The sequence below is a fragment of the Sparus aurata genome, chromosome 5 (assembly GCF_900880675.1).
Source record: "Sparus aurata chromosome 5, fSpaAur1.1, whole genome shotgun sequence".
NCBI lineage: Eukaryota > Metazoa > Chordata > Actinopteri > Spariformes > Sparidae > Sparus > Sparus aurata.
In genome coordinates, this window is record NC_044191.1 from 9,697,228 (window position 1) to 9,718,894 (window position 21,667).

Genomic DNA, 21,667 nt, shown 5'->3' on the forward strand with positions numbered 1-21,667 from the left:
GATTAAACCAGGAGTGTGTGTTTATTAAAGCCATGCAGGAGGGGGGAGATGAGGGAGGAGAATTACAGAGCGATAGACTTGGGGGGGGTCGACTGTGGATAAAAGGTCCGAGCCAGCCTGTGTTTCTTCACTTGTACAGATAACTTCCCGCTCTTTTGTTGCATTTCTAATATTTTATTTATGCACTGCATTCAGGTGGTTTGTTAGCGTTTCAAGCGGAGCTGGTTAAGAAGTCCACAAATCATCGCGGAGAATAGAATATGCCATGCTTAGCGGCGGTCCCTCCTAATCAGAAAAACAATTCTCCTGGTATTACTGTTAATCAGCGCACTGTTCCATCACTGCAGCGCATTCACCTGTAGTTTCTTTTCCAGCATAATGGCTGCTTTTATTCTCCTCTCTAATTGCTTGTCGTATCTGTCCCTCTGGCTCTTTGTTTCCGCGAGTCGCTCTTATCACCTCGCCGTGCCGCCATCCACCAGTGTCACGCGAAACCGCAACACTTCAGCGCGGACCTTTGCGAGGGGATGCCCTGAGCCGCAGCATTTTTAATGGTCCCCATAGGCCTGGCCCACAGTGCCATACGAGTGGCTTTATGGAAGCTATTATTAGTGTTTACTCACTGGCACTTACTGGGTCGACAAGCGTCCTGTGTCTCGCCATGTGCAGCGAGGCACTGCAACCCTGACTTCTGATTTTAATGTTATGGGTAACGTTATGGCTCTGTCTCTTTGCTCAATCGTTAACTCTGTGACCATTTTATGGGGTATTAATTGAGTTGTAATTTTGACTCAATGAAACCATGTAAGAGTTTAATGCCGTTTTAACTTGAGACCTAATTGAAAACAGGCGCTAAGTGCTCGCGCTCGACACGGTGTCCAACATGCCGGGGAAGGTATGCGCGTTGTTTATTTTTTCGCGTATCGCATTTTTACACACAAAATACACAGAAAAACAAGCGCCCCCCCCCCCGGCCAACGGAGAACACGTAAACTCTCGGCGACCTTTAACTTAAAACATGAAAAGACAAACAGTTAAGACGCGCACACACACATGTGCACACATGCATGCACATGCACAAAGGGGGAGAGTAAAGGGAGGTTTGGATGGCGCTCTGGACTGATCACATTACCTCATCTCACATGTATTTCAGAGGCCTGAAACCTGATATGCATGCAATTGTTATTTTAAATCACCGTCTGGGAAAGCTGGACCCAAGGTCTACGGAGTCACTAACCCAGGGGGGGTTCAGAGGTGGGGGGGGGGGGGGGGGGGAGGCACAGAGACAGGATAGGCCACAGGGGCAGGTGGTGCATTACGAGCTGACAAGTTTAGAGGCGCAGTTTCGATCAAGCGAGACAAATGTCCTCGTTGTTAATATAAATTAAATCTTGACTTTTTCATTCACACTTTTGTCTTTGGTTTAAATTAGAGACAGTCAATGTAGTTGAAAACTCCAATTCACTTACAATCAATCACTGCATGTTTGTTAAGCCCTTGATTGCATTGCTGACTGTGTGCAGTGAAGTGCTCGGGCCATTTCTCTCCCCTCTCCCTGCTCTGCCTCCCTCCCTCCCTCCCTCGCTCATCTGCCACCTTATCTCTTGTATCCCTTCTCTCTATCATCTGTCCCAATCTTTGTCCGTGTTCACACCTGCAAGGTTAATGTGTATGTGAAGGGAGAGAATATTGCATGGCGCTGACTTCAGATCCATAAGAATATATTTCACCTCTCAGGGCCGGACAGGCACCATGCCAGAGGCCACCGGATAACTGCCCCTTCCCTCCTATCTGCAACCCAGGTTAATTAAAGTTCCTCATCCCCCCTCAAAGTATGCTTTTAAACAGAGTGCTATGTGTCATTGGATTGTATTTTAGTCCTTTTAATGATGGACTCATTGTGCGTATGTGTGTGTGTGTGTGTGAGTGTGTGTGTGTGTGTGTGAATGAACCTGCTGCACGTTTCATTTAATCAACTGTTGAGGCATGCATACCAGTTTTAATGCTCGAAATACCGCTGGAATTCTGCTGTCTCGCACAAAACGACATGCTTCCCACAACAACGTTTAACCTTGATATGTTTGATGAATGAAGTGTGTGTTAGCCCTACAGCATCTGTGTTTGCAGCGGTAGCTGTGTGTACTACTCTACATGCCCACAAGGGAATGCTTATCAGTTATCCCACCCACACAGAGACGTTACCGTTGCATCACCTGCATAATGAATTCACCAGAAACTTGCCGCTGATTCAGTTTCAAGCAACTGTACACCAGAGGCCAAATGGGAAATACTGTAAAGGAAGAGACTGGGGGTAAACACGGGAGCTCGACTTGTGGATCTCTCTCTTGAACAAGCCACCAAGCCACAGGCCCTCACATTCCTCTATAATGATGTGTAATACTTTGAATCCACAAGGTTAAGTATGGGTGGAGTGGGCTGCCTGCTGGCGGACTCAGATATGGGAGTCTGATTCACATCAACGCAACTTACGCTTCCAACTATCAGTGTAAAGTGTTAATGAACGAACCTGAGGGAGACACACACAGTTTGCATGTTCACTCGGGCTCGGCGCTACGGCCTAACATTTCTACAGCTGTATTTGTTTTTGTTTTTTTGTGGTGTCTGTAGTATATCTTAAACATTATTTCTTCCTATTTTGAGTCTGTTAGCAGTGTATGGAAACATATCTTAGAAAACAAGTCAAAGAAGTTTTTATTGGCTTCAAGTTGGACTACTTGTATGTAATGCAGGTTTATTTGTAAATGTTATGTAAATCAATTTTAACAGCATTTATTTGCAGAAAATCCAAAGACTGTGTATGTATGTAAGTACAATAGTACAATGGTACATTTACATACAGCACCTACAGATATACTGGTGAGGATTACAGAACAGAAGGTGCTTTCCTACATGTAATATTAACAACAGAGCCAACGGAGCTCTTGTTGCAGTATCAAGTTCCACAAATACCCAACATGAAATTGTTTCTAACCTACGACTCTGGCTAATTGAAGATGCAAAATGTATAAGAATTCTAGGTGAAATACATTAAAAAATGAACTAAAATGAGCAACAGAATGTGAGAAATAACAGTTTTGACACTGTGACGTCCGTGTGTTGCAGAGGTCTCTCCTAGCTAACCCCTTCTTGGTCCAAAGCTCCTGTGCTAGACACCTATTCTCCCTAACTACTAGCTGCACGGCTAACTGAGCTGACTAGGTAACAGTAACTGTACTTAGCAGCAGTTAGTTTATTGGCTTCAAACAGGGCTTAAGGTTCATACAATTGCTCTTGAGTTCAATGGGCTAATCTGCAAATGAAACAGTAACCTGCATTAATGGCTTTACTTGCAAGTTTGAACTATCAATCTGTCTTCATGCTTTTGTTCTGAAGCGAGCCCTGCTTTATTTGTTTATCTTCTTTAAAGAGGCAATAAGTAAGTAAGTCTATTTAAGTAGGAGATGTAAAGATAAAAATATCACTGAACATTTTCAACAGAATGTGAATAAAAAGTAGTTTTGACATGTGATTGTCACTGTCCTGGTCCCCGATCTCCCCATCTAAACCGCTTGCTGAACGGCTAACTGAGCTAACAAGCTAAGGCAGCCGCAGTTATTGGTTATATGCTGCCCCCTACCTGTTTTCAGTATGGATTTGACAGGTGGCCACTTCTTACATATTGCACCCATACTTGCAAACTGGGGTGCTTTGTTTACCTTCCACATGTTTGTTTGCACAAAGTCAGACTTAACAAGAAAACCAGTAGTTACTGAACGTAGCTTTAGTTCTGTGAGTACGTGTTGAGCCCTTTAGCTGCATGGCATCACTCCCATAGTGAAGCATGTTAATTCTAATAGGCCAAAACACTGATGACGGTACTGCAAAATCCATGTTGTAGCGGAAAGTGACATAGATGACCTCTAATGTGCACATGCAAATATACAAAATACACACACAGACACACACACGCATACACACATTCAAAATATACAAACTGCTACAAACATGCAAATACATGCATGTGCATAAATACACGGCTGTGAATTGTAACCATATGGCCAGATATAAACATGCACTTACACATACATACACACATTAATACAAGCGTGCTCCCTCGCACACGTATACAAACATGCACACACAACACACACACTTTGTCCACATGCCAACAAGTAAACACTGCACTCACACACTTTGTGACAGTGTGGTGACGAATTATATAATTATGTGGACGAAAACAAAACACTTGTTGCCTTGAAGCTTTGTGTTAATAGTAACATCAGAGTTTGTCAGTGCAGCTGAAAAGGGGAACGGCCCCTGACCTTCTCTTTTTTAAACTCTCATTAACTTCTCTTTAATTTCACCTTCGCTTTCTTCCATCCCATTGACTCTTTCCAGATCATTGAACTGTGGCAACTAGCAAGACTGTACTTACTGTAGAATCCATGTATAGAATCCATAAGCATTAAACTTTATTTCATTATTTACTTTATTGCAATCGTTGAAACGTTGTGTGTAATCTGCTGTAGGGCAAATGGCCCCGATAAGGAGAAACCCTTCTCTCGGTATTGCTTTATCCATGTTTCACGCACTTTTTCTCCTCCTTTTTTTCCCCCTCTCCCCTTCTCTGCTTTCCTCGGGTGATTTATTGGATGATGATCCCTTCTTTTTTCCCTCTAAGGGTGAGCGTGTGCTTTGGGCATCCAGCCAACGGGACCTGCTTTAATTGATGTCAGTAATCTAGTCACCTTGAGAGATAGTTAAAAGGGCAAATCTCTATTAGCTTTAGTTTATGGCGAGCAAATTATTACACACAGACGCACGCGGGCGAAGTTCCCAAAGACGACGTGTGGAAAAAGCTACACGGTACAGAGAATGTATGTGGATGTAATACATACTGCAGATATTAGCGACAATTCTCTGAGCGCTAATCTCGCCGACTGCTGTTTGCTGTGAGTAAACACGAAGGTGTAGTCTCTCCGCCGAAACCCCTGTTCCCTTAAACGCTGTACAAAATACATTACGGCTAGTGCAGAGCCAAGATAAGTTATTTCTGGTTGGATAAGCACAAGGGGATGTATCTGAGGGAGCCAAAAGAATCTACATTAAGGAGAGATATCTGTTAATTAAATCTGTCCCTGCCTGATCTCTATCTGTAACACGTAACTTACACCGCCGCCGCCACCGCTGCTGCTGCTGCTGCTGGATGAACACACACTTGCGCTCACACAAACACCCGCACATATACATAAAACTTAAAATACCAGACTCCCCCTGCTATCGTCTCATCGTCCACTGCAGACAGGAGAGGAAACGTATTTCCTCACATAAAGGCAATACAGGGTGACGTAATATATTCTCACACAGCTGATATTGTCAGTTCTTTATAGTACCATAATACCTAATACCACAGTCTTTATGTCCATATTATATGCATAAAGGCTAATGATCCTACTGCTGGAGAATCAGGCCTCGCAGTCACCTTTCATATTTTCTCAATCCACGCTCTGAAGAAAACGTAAAGAGCTCCATTACCATTAAGGAAGTGATAAAAATCCTGAAACATATTCAATTATCATAGGTTAAGTGAGTAATCTATTACAAATACCACATAAAGTGCATAGAATACGGCATGTTGTGCTTTACAACAAGGCATTCTGGAAACAAGAGAAGACTTTGTTTTGTGCTGCTCCACTTTTATTGCTCTTTCTGTTGTGTGCTCGGTTGCTTCTCCAGCGTTTTCTTCTTCTTCGGCATCTTTTTGTTCCTCAACCGCTCAAATGTCTTGGGACTCCGTCTGGTTATTCCCGAGAAGGACAGAGGCTCGGAGGTGATGGAGGGGTGGTGGGTTGTGTGTGTGTGTGTGTGTGTGGGGGGGGATGAAGTCTTGGGGTGTATGCGGACCAGATGTCTGGGCTTTCATGAGGCTGGGGAGGGGCAGTGGGAGAGGACGGCAGAGAAGTCGGGGGGACATGGCTGTTCTCAATTACCCTGATCAATGGCGGGGGGGGAGGAGGATGGGGGAGCTGGAGTGAGCAGGGGTATTGGGGTGTAGTAGGGGAGTTGCACCACTGTAAGAAAAAAGAAAAGGACAATGATTGTTAAAAATGAAACAAAGTTAAGGGAAGATCAAATAAAGATGGGATGTCACAATGTCAGTGTCTTCAGCATTCATCTTTGCGTGCTAATATTTCTCGATGCAGCGGTTACAATACAAATTGACTGAAACCTTTATTTTCTGCTGGCATTCTGTAAGAGATAAAGTCTATTTTCCGATTATGTATACAGTAATGACCTTCTGATAGACTGTCATCATTTCCATGTATGCTTTGAAGCCTGCGCATGCTACAAACAGGGCTTTGCATGAAGTGAAGGCATTCATTAGAGCGGTGTAGGGTAGCAATAATGATCGCTTGATTTGCTTCTTTAGACTGCGACCATTATTTCATTAGTGTGGCTTCAACAACAATAAAAGATCTTGAACTAGATGATGGTTGAGCTGAAGCTGAGGCCCCCTTTAGATCAAGTGGTAGCTCTGTTCTGTGTTTTAATTAGGATTATATGTCCTCTTTAAAGGATCCTTTCTCTGAAGCCCTTCCCATTTAGAGCCCTATAGGGTTACACAAGATTAAAAGCACTTTTCCATCTTACCCTCTGATACATCTTTGAAATTGTGCTTGGTTCCCTGTCTCTGGAACACTTTATCTCCCCCTAAGAATAACTGAGGGGTGAGAGGAGGGGGGAGCCGAGGTTTGGGTGGCATGCCAGACTTTTCTGCTTTTTAAAATTTTTTTTTTTTTTTACCTCATTTGCTTTGTATTTACTTCTACATTTAGTGACTACAAGGTAGATGTTCAGTTGTTTTCATTTAAGGTATCACTTTGATCAGACGCAGGGGAGTGTCACATTACACACCGTAGCTTTACTGTGTCCTCCACCGCTGATACAACAGGCCTGTGTCCAATCACAGAGATCTTCCCCCGTGACCTGTGACCTTTACTCCTGTGAGTAGAGAAAGAGAAAGGCATTGGTTTCAGCAGAGGGAGGGGTTCAGGCTGGCTGTCTCTTGCTTCAGACAGCTCAGCACAGCCCCCCCCCCCACACACACATTTTTTTTTTTGCTTCTTCTTGAAACTAACTTTATTCTAAACACTTGAAAATCCTCCACATGTGCAAGCAATTAGGTTTCACGACTTGCTCTGGATGAGAAAGACCCACTGACATCCACACACACACACACGCACACATTCAAGAATGCACATACACATATATATGAAAAAAATATTTGCAAACATGCATACATTTATTGATGAAGCATTACACAGAAATACAAAGGTACAAACACAGGTTTGTACACCTACTCGTCCTTAACTGAACTATGAATGTATAATTCGACATTTAAAACAGTTTTACCTCAAAACATAAAAATGATTTCGCTGGTACGGTGCCTTGTATTAGGGTTTCACTGTTTCAGATGCTACTCTGCCCTATCGCTTGTTTCATTGCTTTGTACCTTCAGTGAGCGGGTAGCATCACAGAGCGCAATGCTTTATAGCACCACATCACACACAGCGCCAACTGCTGGGTAGAGTAGCAGCAAGTTAGCTCTGCTAGCTGAATCTGTTCGGAGCACCGGCGTCTACTGGACCGCCGGAGTCGGGCTGGACAGCCTCTACTGACGTCATGTCAGAGGTGGAGAGATCGAAGAGGACGTTGAAAGAAGGAGAGAAAAAGAGCGCAAGAGACGAGAGAAATGAATTCATTCATTAACGACAGGATGGCTCGATAAAAGGCTTCACAAGCTGGACTCGTTGCTGTTGAATAGTAACTAATATTAGCTGGCTCACTAATAAGTCTTGTGTTGCTGCACTTGCTTGATGTTTGGCTGTGTTAGCAAAGTTGTCAACTCGTTTTTGACAACCTTTCAACAGCGGTTTCGCTGGTAGCATGTTACAGCCATGTGAAGGTGTCTCTGGTTCAGGTTACTTTAGCTCGGCACTTCTGTTCCGAGTTGTGATCAGCACTTTTGCAAACTCTGAGGGCTGCATGGCAAAAATGTCTGAGCATGCTATTCTAACGACGCGCTGAGTTTTGTCTGTAGTTAGCACATAACGTTACATTATATCTGAAATCTTCGGAGGTTAGTATTTATGACAGCTGTGTTGCACCCAGAAACGGTGGGCTTGGATTTTCTCAAATTTCTACATAATGTTCCTTTAAATTAACATAAACAGATAATTACATCAGTTCATTTGATGAAATAACAAAAAAAAACCATACTAAATTTTGCACATACATATCACAATTTTCATAAACCTGTATAAGAGACACTAGTTATTCTTCATAAATGCAAATCCCTGTGTAAATTCCTGATCTAATGCTTTAAACAGTATTTATATATAATTTACATTCTTGCATATGCCCTCTCACAATGTTGTGTCAGCATCAGCAAATCAGTACTGGTGTTACTATTCACTATAATAGCACAACTACATAAAGGAAAAAAGTCACAGACTAAGCAGAACTGTTCTCTGTTAGTTATAGTGGAACAAATGTCGTATGAGATTCTTTGTGCAGGAAAGAGGTGAAAAGATTTTTTCAGTCTTCCGTCATCGATGCAGGAAAATACCAGGGCTACTGGGTTTGTGTCTCTCAGATTGTCTGAATCATGCAAATGGAATCAGTGATGACTGTAAATATAGAAAATCCTGTTCATTCTGAGACGCCAGCAGTGACTCCGTCTAGTACATGTCAATTATGACATCCATTTAGTTACAGATTAATTGTTCTTTTCAGGTCAGGTTTACATCAAACCCAACCGCTGAAACAGTCAGTGGACTGTTATACAAACAGTAACTGGACCCTGAACCTAATTTTTTTGTGCCTACCTGATCCAAAAACTCTACTGACACATTCATTACCGGCTGCATCAGCAGTGAAGCACTTCTGAATGAACTGAGTGAACCAAACACAGACTGGTGGAAAATGCACGGCAATAAAAAGGACTGTAGAATACTGTCTTGACATTGTAAAGATATAATGAGTTGTGTTTGTAGTTAGCACCTACACTATGTCAGACAAATGGCACAGACCTGGGATTTATATTTATGACCAATTTCCATGTAATGTTTCTTAGAACTTTTCTTTTTACTCAATTGAACTTGTGACAACCTTGTGCTTATGCTCCAGTTAGGTTTAGGCACACAAACCAGTTGGATAGGGTTAGGAAAACATCACTTTTTGTCTTGAAATACCTGTGTTGGTTGCTTCAAACATGGCTGGAGATGTCCCGAAGTCTCGTCAGAAACTCCCAATTCCATCACCTCAAACGGCCATTTGGAAACAGTATAGTTTGCACTACAACTTACTGTTGTAAGTGCTCCACTTTTGCTGTTTAAAAAAAATAACATTAAATCAAGATAATGCCGAACGTTCTCAACGTGTTTCTGCCAAAGTCACAGATCTGCAGCTAATGAGGAGGAGATGAGACAAACCTGAAAACATGCAAAAGTAAATAGCCTGCAATTGAAATGTAGTGCAATTGTGAAAATGAGTCTGGAGGAGAAAAGTGTTTGGATAAAAGCAAGTAAAGCGAAAGGGTGGTTGAAAGGTACAAACTGAGTAAGTTCTTCAGCTGGTTAATGACTTCATTAATCGTGCTTAAAAGATATGTTTTTCTGTAAGTACACAGGCTGACAGCATATTGTTGCAGCCGCACAAACATTTCTAGCTGGTTGGCCATTAGAGTTAAGTGGCCTTTGAACATGCTGCACATTAGCAACAATTTAGTTAATTACCCAAAAGTGATTTGTATACCAAGAGCTAATTCCTTAAGTGACTGTCAGCTGGACATGTGGTAGCTTTGGCCTAATTGATTATACTAGCTCACCATTGTAAAAGGCATCGGCTGCTGCGCTGTACTTTACCGAACTGACCAGCAGATGACCAGCAGGTGGGTGAAATGACACCGACCAAGCAAACTGGCAGTCGCTGGTTTCACTCTCGGTAGCATTTGATCTGATGTTTCCCCGAAAGATCTTCATGAAATGTTTTTACCTGAGCAGATTGTGTCTGTGTTTGATGAGGACTGTGAAATATCACCATATCAAGACTAAACGGCTAAAGATTCACTGAGGTAACATTGGTGTGATGTGGATAATCATTACATTAATGATACACGCTCGCATGGAGTGTAATTTAAAAGCAATTATGGGATCAGTAACCTTTTTAATCCAATCATCACCTAGAGTAGGCACTGTGTGTCACGGCGCATCACCTGAACCGGCAAATGGAAACATTAATAAAATGTTAATCAATCACGGAGAGGGGGACTAAGCTGACAAGTGGGTCAGATGGAGTTGACATATTGATAGAGGAGTTGACTTTCTGGACAATACTGGAGTTATCATCCCAGAATGTAGCAGCAAGCTTTTCTTACCAGTTTTATTCAATCCAATTTACAATTTTTGTTCCAAAAGCTGCCACACACCTTTTTATAAATAGTAGTACACAGATGCACACACACATGCATTCATGCATGCTGAAACACAGGCCTCCAGCTTTTCCACTGGATGCTGTTTTCCAGCTGTTTAAACCACAGCTCAAATTAGCTGCTCAGCCATTGGAAGGAAAGGCAGGCAGGATACCAGTAATTACTGTCTGATTGGTAGAGTGGCTGCAATTAGCAAGTTTGAGTCTTGAAGATTTGCATACATATAAAAAGCTCAGGGAAGCAAGGTGCGGTTACGGTCCCGTACAGTGTAATGGTCCACTTCAGGAGCTGAGGGTGAACAAGAGATGGTGGAGTCGGACAAAAAGGATGCAACAAATCTTTTGAAAGTGAAATAAATTCTCTAAAAATAGATAAGAAGGCTGCCAATCCAGTGACCACAGATAGAGACTGGGCATCAATATTCGCAAGTGAGCAACCAATGGATATTTTTTAATGAGGGATCGCAACGTTTCATAATTTGTAAGTGTGACATTACTGGCTATTCCTATGGGCACCATGGGCATTTCCCACCGTGTTTCTACCACAAAAATACAGATGCTTTTGAGGAGAAGTTTGGATCCTTCCATTTCAAGAGGATCAAGCGGCGTGCTAACAGAGTTGAAAAGGCAATGAGCTTCCGACCCCCGACAGGCAGTCCTAACCCCTCACCAGTGACCCCGAATAGCAGTAAAAGAGGATTTAATGTTATATTTACACCAAGTACACAAGAAAGTGCTTCACAAATACCCTCCCAATACTGCTGTATTTTGGGACAAAGCCAAAACATATGTATTAAAGTGGCTTCCTCCAGTTTACATCTGTCGCACAATGGGTCAATATGAGGGTAAATTCTTGCCAGTTTGGATTTGTGAATATGAGCTCGGTGTACCACTTTAAACTGAATAAGAGAATGTCTTGCACACATTGAAGAAGAATTAATTCTCTTCGAACTGGGAGTTTTTGACAAGACTATGAGGCACTGGTGGTGACCAAAACAGGTATTTTCGGTTAAAAGATGATTATCATGATCTTTTACAAACCCTACCTCCGTGTTTTTGCACTCAATCATTATCTCTGCGCTGTCACAACATAAAATAAAAAAAACTGAATCTAAGTTTGGGCATATCCTTAGTTTGCAGAAACTTACATATCTTTATTCTGGCACACCAAATGGTAGGCCCAAATGTCATGGCACACCGGTTAACATCCTTGCAAAATAGCCTTGATAAGTAGTTGTCTAAGCACTCTGTACACATTTATTTTTGGTTCCCTGCAAGGTTTGTAAGGGTATACAATTTGCCCCCATTTTAGGAAATGAAAAAGTACACAGGACTGATCTAAAACTCATTCATTACTTGTTGTATAGTTGTACAGTATATTGCTTTAATCTATGGTTGTAACAAAAACCCACGGCACACCATTTGCTAACCACGCTTAAATACTTTTGTCCCATTGCGTTCTGTTGTGTACATTGTGTCATCGCAGCCAAGTCGGTGCCGAACATAAAACAGGTATCATCCATTAAGACCAGTGTGGTGGAATCTATTTGCTCCCTGTACAGTATCTATGTGCTTCCACCCCAGCAGCACCGAGGAGAGTCTCAGCAGTGGTCTTCCCTTATCATAGCACATTTAACAGGGGGCTAATCCAATCAGGTGGGATAACAGGGTTGCTCTCTGTGAGTGGAGGAGGATCAGGCGAGTGCTCCTCTGCTTCCCATTAGTGTGCGTCTCTCCAGCCGGGCCTATCCTAATCCCATTTCCCCATCTAAAGCCTTAACCCAAACAAGCACACAGGACAATAATCTCCGGTCACACTCCTGTCGGCTGCCCCGGGCCTCCTGACGCTGCTAATGGAGCGCTGGCCAGAGAGATGCCAAGAGACTGCAGTGGGGACTAGATGAGGCTTGTTCATCCAAATAACCACAACATCCACAGCCTTTTTCTTTGTTAATCTCCGCACTGTTGTTTTTCTCTTTTGGTCTTTAGTGGTATGATGTTACTGTCGCCGGTTTGTGTTTTCTCTGCATCACCAAGCACATTGAACCACAGAGAAAATCTGGTCTTTGCCGAGATCATTTCAAAATTCAGTGCCGACAGCGTTGTTTCATAAACATGTTTGAATGTATTTTTATCGTCCAACTCGTTACCATGAGAGCTGTTGTGAAGTTGTGAAGTTAAAGTAAGGAATAGGTGCAGATTTGTGGCATGGTCGGGAAAGTCATTTAATTTTTCTTTTTAGTTCAAAGGGAAAAAAAGACATGGAGAGAGAGAGAGAGGTTTTGGCCCTGTTGACGGCACATGTGCCCCAGATGCAGGGTCCTGATCCAAACCCAGGCTCATCCAGACGCCACCCCGAGTGTCTCAGATCACTTACACACTCTCCGAGGACCTTGGAAAAAACAGCCTCATCCACATTTCTCATTTGTCTTGGTTTCCATAAGAAAAATGTAGCCCCAACTTCCTAATGAATTCCAACTGAAGTATGGTTGGTGCAACAGCATGTACCTCAAACAAGGCTTTTCAGCTCAGCGTTTTCGTGTTACATATGGAAGATATTACTTTCCCCTTCATGCCATTGTACAAATTCGATCGTAACATTTCATTTTTTTAGGATTAGGGTAGAAAAGTGTCACTTCAGTTTCATATATTTGCCATCCCCATTTTAGGTAGAGTCTCATTGTCTTCATTGCCTTCATGTTAACCCATTTTCTTCGTCCACCCCCGCTTCACAATTGTCAGCCAGCTGAATGAAAGACTGAATGTTAAAGGTGCACTTTGTGTTGTGCCCTATGTCTGTGTGTACACAGCTGCCAGCTGGGCTAAATAACAGCTATTAGACAAAATCAATTATCGGGCTGATTTTTCTCCCCATTGGCCTGAGTCTGATAGCTGTCTGTTGAAAATGTCTTGGGGGAGTAGCATTAGTCGTTTACTCAACATGGTCTGTGGTATAGTGCCAAGAAAGAAGTGTGCCCTTAGATAGATAGATAGATAGATAGATAGATAGATAGATAGATAGATAGAAATAGTATAATAACCCAAATACAAATAACAAAATGAAAAGTGTTTTCAAATCAGCTATGGGTTTTGGGTAAAGTTCAGAAATTTAAACACTTGGTTACGGTTGGGGAAGGAATGTAATCATGGTTGTATGAAATTATTGTTTCCATGGTTTAGACAAAACGGAAAGTTCGGCCAGTATGTCAGCAAACGACTGCCAAGCATTACACACATCAAGCAGACACAGAGCAACACGAGAATCCCTTTTTATTTTCCAGTTTTGGAGAAAAAAACAGGACGAACTGGAGGTTACGGTGAGTTCTGAATCAAGTCAGAGGCTCACCACAAAAAACACACAAGATAAAATAGAAGATACCACTTTATTGAACCCAAAGGAAATTCTTAAAAGTGCATTCAGTCATGGCCAGCATACTGCTAATGTACAGTTGTTACATTGACTGCTTGACACATTTAAACAAACATTTCAGAGGTAATTACTTAAGGTCACAATTCCCTGCCTTCTGTTAGAAAATACATCCAGAATAAAATTTCAGTCATTTGAGAACAGGTGCTTCTGCACGGGGGAGATTGTGATTCCTGTAACTGATCAAAGACTGGACATGAATGGTAGAAAGGTAAGAAGTTAACTTTGAGTTAATGTTTTTTGCCAAAATACTGTCTCTGAGGTAAAGAACTTTAACGCTCAATGATTTTGAATTAAAGCTCTTAACTTGCCATTTAACCAGTTTTGGAACACTAACCACTGGAAAAAATGATTCAACGCTTGACTCTTTAGCAGCCCCATGTTTACTTGAGCTCTCTACGTTCATGCTGGGTTGCAGCAGTTTACAATTAAGATGTGTGAGCTCATTTACTGAGATGGGTTGCCACAATTTTATTTTGAATTGGGTGATGATAAGAACTGCAAGTAAACCATTTGCATATTGAGATTCCCAGTGGGATTAGCACTAGCAACCCCTGATTCAATGGTTATATCAAAACTGTTGCGCAGTGGAGCTTTAATCAACAAGAGAATGGTTGGAAAATGCTGTTTTTTTTAATTCTCTGTAATTTTCATCAGGCTTATGGTCTCAATTGTGCACATCTCCCTGAATCATCCCTTAAATTTCCAAGATAATTTTTGTCACCCAAAGATGCCTGCTGGTGTCAATTTACTTAGCATCAACTAATGAGTGCATGATAAAAAAGATCGCTGCATTACTGGCAAACAAACAAGCGCGAGTCTACTTGAGAAAAAAAGTCATCAAAATTATTGTAAATTGTTCCAAAATTGTTGACAGCTGTGGAATGTGGTAGGAGAAAGAGTTCAGTCATCTAAATCATCAGTGGTGAGCAGGTTTTGGAGTCTGTCAGTACAGTCTTTGTGAACCCATAACTTTTACCTCGGTGTTCAGGGGTAAATTAATTAAAAACATCCTAATGCCACCAATTTCCTCACAAATAACTGCCTCAGTTGTCCATTATGTAAGGCATTTGCGTAAGGGACGACTCACTTTTTCTCAGCTGGCAATAACAGTTAGCACTTTGTCCACCCACATGTAAACCAGTTTAAAGGCTGTGCGCAGCCCACATCGAGCTCCTTCAATCAAGTTGTTAAGGTTACTGGTGGGTTTGGGTCATCGAGTCTGACAGGTGGATTTTGACAAGGTTGTATGGCAATGCTGCCTTAGAGCCAAAACTCAGGGCAAGCAAGTTCCTGGCACACTGTATACAGAGGCGTTTTAAGAGGCACCGCTGTGGTTGGTTGTTATTTATCCTTTTTGCATATTGGCAATGATATTCCTTTATTTTTGATGAAACTCAAACAGATTTACACATAACAAGAAGACGGAAAGTTTACAGCTATGCCAGCTATTACTCTGTGAGGCTGTGCTTTGGCACAGCAGGGGTTTGAAGTAAATGCTGAAGTCAGCATGCTAACATGCTCACAATGAGGATGCTAATAATGGTAAAATGCTGATGTTTTGTATAATGTAGATTGTAATGTTTATCCTATTTTAGAGTGTTAGCATGAAAACATTTGCTAAATAGCACTCAAGTACAGCTGAGGCTAATGGGAAGGGCGTTAGTTTTCCAGGTGTTGCTATTGGCCATAAACAAAAATTGGGGACAAACAGAAATAGATGATGAGATGAAAAGTCAGGGATCACTAAAGTTATTACAGTTGATCCACTGGGGACCATGAATGTCTGTTCATTCTTGGCAATTCACCGAAAACATTATTGAGATATTTCAGTTGAGGGCAAAATGACAGACAAACATTGCCAACTTTTGACCAAGGCCACTAGCTAAACATTGCAATTGTTTTTTGATTTTATATCACCCCTTACACAGAAAATGATCAGAAAAAAAACATTAAAAACTACCAGAAATACCATATTCCATGACTTGTTAAGCTGTCTTAATGATAAAAATTACCATGCCATAAGATAAACTGTCATTACCCAAAAAGTCATACTTGGGTAAAGGTACAGATATTATGTGACAATATTACTTTATAAGACTTAAGTAAAAGTATCTGAAATTAAATGTATTTAAATATATTTGTAAATATATTTACATGTATATATAATGGGCATGCTGATTATCTGAGCCCATATTCAGCACTTTTTTCATTTTTATTCAATTGTCAATAGAATAGATTAATTTTAAAATGTGCTCTGATGCAGCATGTTATCAACAAAGTAACAGTCAAAAGTGTCAAAAGTATTCGTATGAATGTAACGAGTAAAAAGTATATTTGCCTCCAAAATGTAGTGGAGTGGAAATATAACCTAGCACAGCATGGAAGTTCAAGTACACATACCTCAAAATTGAATTTGAGTGCTGTAGCTGAGTAGAAGTGCTTATGTTCATTCCATCACTGTTAACTGGTTTATATAGCGGGGTCACAGGATTATCTGCTTTCTAAACTGACTTCTAAACCTTGAACTGGTTGAACTTGATTCGAATGTGCTGTGTCAAAATAAACAAGTTATCAAAGAGAAGATAGAAACTCCTTATTTTCCCAGTTCGTCTTCCCTGGTGCAACACAACATACTTCCAGACTTGCCTAAATGAACAGAATTCCCTTTAGGTGACACCTCCTTAGGTTTAAAATTCTGGTTACATTTGACTCCAAATCGCCGGCACAAAACTCAAAATGAGAACTCCTGACTCTTCATATAAATAGAAAGAAAGAAATGCGCTCCAGCAGAAGCTTTTCACTGACCTGCACCCACTGTTACTACCACAAATGGAGAGGTCAGCTTGTTCTACAAAGCAGAGGCGTGTCTCTGTCATAGATGCTGTAATTAGATTGGATATTAAGTAAATTAACCTATGAACACTAATCAGTTTCTGGCATTAGACTCTGTTGTTACATATTTGCTGATGGCCCCAGTAAATAGCCTACGGTAACTATCTTTATTACGCAGCCAGCTTGGCACAGCTGGAAGTTTGACTTGGCTCGTGACCTCAGGGAAAACATCACTCATAGCTGTGGGTGAGTTATCATTGACTTTCGAATGATGCCGATACAAAAAATTGTTTCCAGCTATTTTGAAGCCAGCAACACTGAAGCATCTGTTCTTATACTGACAATCTGTCTTGGCTGAACATCAGACAGACAGGCAGCCATTTAATTGTTGTCAAATATCACTCCAATAGACATGCCCAGCAACCACAGTGGCAATGCTACCCTATTAGGGTCTAACATCTCTGCTTTGCTATCTTGGGTGTGTGCCAACAGATATTAGCATATTTGCAGTGTTTGTTGTTGAAAGTAATTACATTAATGAAAGCTTGCAAAAATGACCAATCTTTTAGTGACTTTCAAGGTTTCTTATCCAATTTTTCCTTCTAGGTTGGTGTCACCTGATGAACTCACAGAACGCTCTGTCTCCTGGGAAAATGTCTATTTGCCAAAAGTCATCCGAAGACGTTTCGATCTATATGTTTTGATCCCAATTTACTTAGCCTTATGCATCTCAGCCATATGCAAGAGTAATTCATTAGTCATGTTTCGATGCCAAACCTGCATTACAAGAGGTACCCGCACACTGGAATCCCTGTGCAATGTTCACCACTTGCGGGGCATCCTCACACCTCTACCCACTGGAAGGAAATTGGGGGCATATACAGCGAAACGACCAAACAACACCACAATTGTATATGTCGATTAATCCTACAAAGGAGTCTAGCACAAACTTCCATCAATCATTTGGTGTCAAACCTGTCATCAGATTCTGGCTCAGGTGACCCAGTGTTTGTTCTTTATTCTCAGTGTTTTGGGAGACATTGTTGAAAGAGTAGCTTGTGAAGCTACAAGCTAGTCCTCATTGGAAATAGTTAAGACTGAGCATCTGTAAATTTCTGTTAAAGGTTGCAGACTATAAAAATGCTACTCGGAAAAAGTAGCTTGACACACTGAAACTGTCACATTGAAAAACATCTGCTGCCTAGAAATATAATACTGTAACATACACGAAAAATAGCAAAAAAAAAAAACCATCAACCTCTGAGCTTGCAACCTATACACTGAAGATGGCTTTTTACCTTTGTTTGCATTGATTTCAGCCATTCTAATACCAGGGTTTGCCTCAGAGTTGTGCTCCTGCGATTCTTGATGGAAAAAAATAGCTTGTTACTGGAAACATGATTTTGAAAATAGCTATGCTAGCCATAATCATTTGTGGAGTGTAGTTCATCCAGCAGCGTGTAGTACGAAGCATGTAATACCACTAATCCCCAACACTATTCATCCTCTGCTAAAGTATATGCTCATCCTCAGTGTCTTTGACTTTATTGAAAATACCATGTAGATTAAATAATGTTTGGCATTTCATGGTTGGGAAGTCTCATCATCTCCAACTGTTAAGGAATTGCTCCTGCCCACAGACCAGTGTGGGGCCTGTGGATCAATTTCCTGATGCTCCCCTTTCAAAATATACACAGCGGTCTCAATGGAGGCGGCATGAGGGCAGAGAGAGAAAGTGATAGAGGGAAGGGGGGGGTAACAGAGTAGGAGAGACCGGCCCTGGAAGTCTCCACCTGGTGGGGCGGCTGAGGGCCAGCAAGGAGCCCCCACAGTATACAAAGCTCGCCTTGTGTGAGATAAGCGGCGGGCACCGGGAGGGCCCTGCGGCACTATTTTCACAATCAGAGCCAGTTTGTTTTCTCTGGGCCTCAGAGCCCGAGCCTGTCAGGAGAGCAGCACGCTGGCAGGAGTGGAAGTTGTGTTGGGTAGCACCGTCAGGGGAGAAAAGGGGGTCTCCTACACGGTGGGCCAGGGGTTTCAGGGGCTCCTCAACATCTACCTCTTATTTGGTTTTATTTGTTTACTTAACTTATCCCTTACCAGACAGATTTCAAGTTTAAGTTTAACATGTCCCCGGTGCTTCGATGTAAAAATCCTGTAGAAAGTCGAGCTTTGTAACAACAATTACTTTATTCAGTCTGCACCTCAAAACAGAGTTGTTTAATTACACATTGTTTTCTACAGTACAAAACCAGCTCTTGTGCAGCAACATTAATGAACCAACATTAATGGTTCCTTTTTTTCTTTTTTTCATCAAGTGTATTTCAGAGCATGTTGGTTAAAGCTCTGATAGATATCATCATATTTTCATCTTCCCTTCACCATGCAAACGCCATTGCTTATGTTTCCGTTTCTTTTTTTCTCTTGGCAATAGTGGTTGTGGTGTAATATTATGAGTGTTTATAGTGAAAACCCACAGTGTAAAAGACTCAGAGTTATAAGAATGTTTTCCTGGTAAAGACTTTTCGGAAAATGATACTAAAATTTAATTAGAAACAGTTGCTTTACTGTTGCAGGGATGAGATGCCTAGAGCAAGTATTTTGAGTCGACTGGTTTCATCCAGAAGTGCAACAAAGAAAATACAGGGAGGTAATATTCAAGGAAAGGAGATTTTTCAGAGAAAACGTGACCACAGTCAGGAACCGCAATATGTGATTATTTTGTGTGCTTATCTGATTTTAAGTTAATTTCTCATTAGGTACTTGTATGAGCAGTGCTCCGAGCCTTGTGTTGGGATTATTTAAAAGTGGTTTCTCTACAGGCAGGTTTTATTATTTTTCTCCCCCTTCCACAGTATGTCTTGGCCCATCGGAGGCGGCTGGCGGCCAGGACTCCTCTCAGCTCGCTCCCTGAAGACCCCTGGCTCCACAGAAACAGGAAATGGTAATAGTATTGCACCGCTTTTCCTCCCCCTATCTGTATCCCCATTTCTCTCCCTCTCTGAATGGACAAAAAAGGAGAAAAAACAGATGTGTAATAACATATATGTGTGGAAAAAGGGAGCTAGACCATAAAATAAAACCAAAGGTACACATTGTGTTTTTGAACTTTCTTTAAGTCCACGTAGAAAAAAAAAAAATACATTCATGCTTTACTATCAATCAATTCCAGTCGTCGGACTGCTTTGTTCAAAAGTTGAGCTTGACGAATGTCTGCACAGTAGTTTCCACAACCAGAGATTTGGGAAAATCTGATGTTAATATTTTTTGTTATAAGACAGCTTGGAAAGTTTTTTTTTTTTTAATCAAAAGATTTGTCACTGCAAACTTTTTTCAAACGTTTTTACTAAAAAACAGTGGCAGCTGTCAGTTCAGCCAGTGATGGCTGATTTCTGTCATTCCATTTAAAAAAGAAAAAGAAAAAGAAAAAAGGAAATCAAAAATATTTCGTCAAACCCTTTTGACAGTCCAGAGGGTCACTTGTGTCTGTGTTCACTACAGGCTGTGCAGCCTCTCCACAGGTGGATGAACGCCCCCTCCTTAGCCTCCAAGTGTTTATGAGTCACTTCACCCCTGGCCAAGCATGTGGTGAAGCCACCCAGCTCCAGTCATATCGGGTGGGGGGGGGGGGGGATCTGCTAACTAGCCCCCATGGACACTGCCAGGTTTTCATAGTAAATCGTGGAGCAAAACCACAATTGACTAAAAAGAGATAGGCTTGCTCTGACTTCATAGCATTTTGTGGTCTACATTTCCCTTTGAGTCCTTTTTTTTCTTCAGAGTTCTTTCCCTTCTCTTTTTTCCCCCTTTCATCTTAATTTAAAATGCAGCTGGATCCACCATTAATAGTATTCTTTGTTTGAGCCCTTTAAAAACAGTGTTTTATTGTTTCGGCTTTCTAATGGAAGATTTATATTTCATGAAAGCCCTAATGCGTTCAAGAAGTCTAAAAGTTAGCTGTTATAATGGTGCAGCCACAAAAATTGTCTTCAATCACCAGTATTTTTTTCACAAAGACATTTTGTCCTACAGCACAGTTCCACAGATCATCGTCCACACCTCAGAGTACCCAGTTAAAAATGATCTCCATAGCCCATCTGTCTTATACCGAGGTTGCAGTGAAGGCACCAGATAACCCCTGTGGAGCACAGATGTGGACATCTCAGGCCAAAAGCACCAGCCCTCTTTGCCAAAATACAACCGTAAAAATCTGCCTGCAATGTGTAACCATGAAACCAAAATGTCTCTTTTCCTATAGCAGAACTGTGGGATCTGCCCCATCAACCGTGACTCGGAGTTACACAGGGGAACCGAGGGGAGTGCTGAGGCCTGATTGGGTGGAAAACCATCTGGGAAGCAGAGTTTATCCTGGACAAAGAAGTCAAAAAACACAGTGAGTAGCTGCACACAGATTCTTACAGGGAGCTTTAGTTTTGTGAGGCGTGCATCCCATACAGGCGCCATCTCTAAACACAGACACAGTACATAACATTCTTGTAACCTTTCCTCAGGCCACACCTTATACTGATATCCACTTTTGGCAATCCAAAACACATAAGTGGTGCCGAGGTCTGGTGTTGCTGCCAACAGTTTCTTAGTCCAGTGTCCAACTCCGCAGCTTTCAGCCCGGGCAGAGGAGGGCAAAGTACTGGGCGTCTGTTCTCGTTCCCAGGACTGGATTCACTGTATTGCACTTTACCCCTGTGGCTTCTCTTAAAATGCCAGTTAGGTGCTTGGCAGAACGGCAGCATTTTTATTTTTCATCTTATTTCTCCTCGGTGTGGACATGGACCAGGGCAAAGTCTTGCTCAGAGCTGGATGCGTAGTGTGAACGAGTACAAGTGTCTACCGTGCTCTCTTTTGCATGTGTGTCCATTATTTTGTCTATATAGTGTTTATTCATTTATGTATAGT

The 21,667-nt window shown here is 41.6% G+C and overlaps 1 long non-coding RNA gene across 1 annotated transcript in view; it reads left to right on the forward strand.

Annotated features, from left to right (window-relative positions):
- Nucleotides 1-21,140, forward strand: part of LOC115582135 (uncharacterized) — a 64,565-nt gene extending 43,425 nt beyond the window's left edge. The window contains exons 2-3 of the long non-coding RNA XR_003984142.1: nt 19,609-19,697; nt 21,012-21,140. This is a non-coding gene — a long non-coding RNA (uncharacterized LOC115582135). The remainder of the gene's footprint in view (nt 1-19,608; nt 19,698-21,011) is intronic.
- Nucleotides 21,141-21,667: the final 527 nt, after the last annotated feature.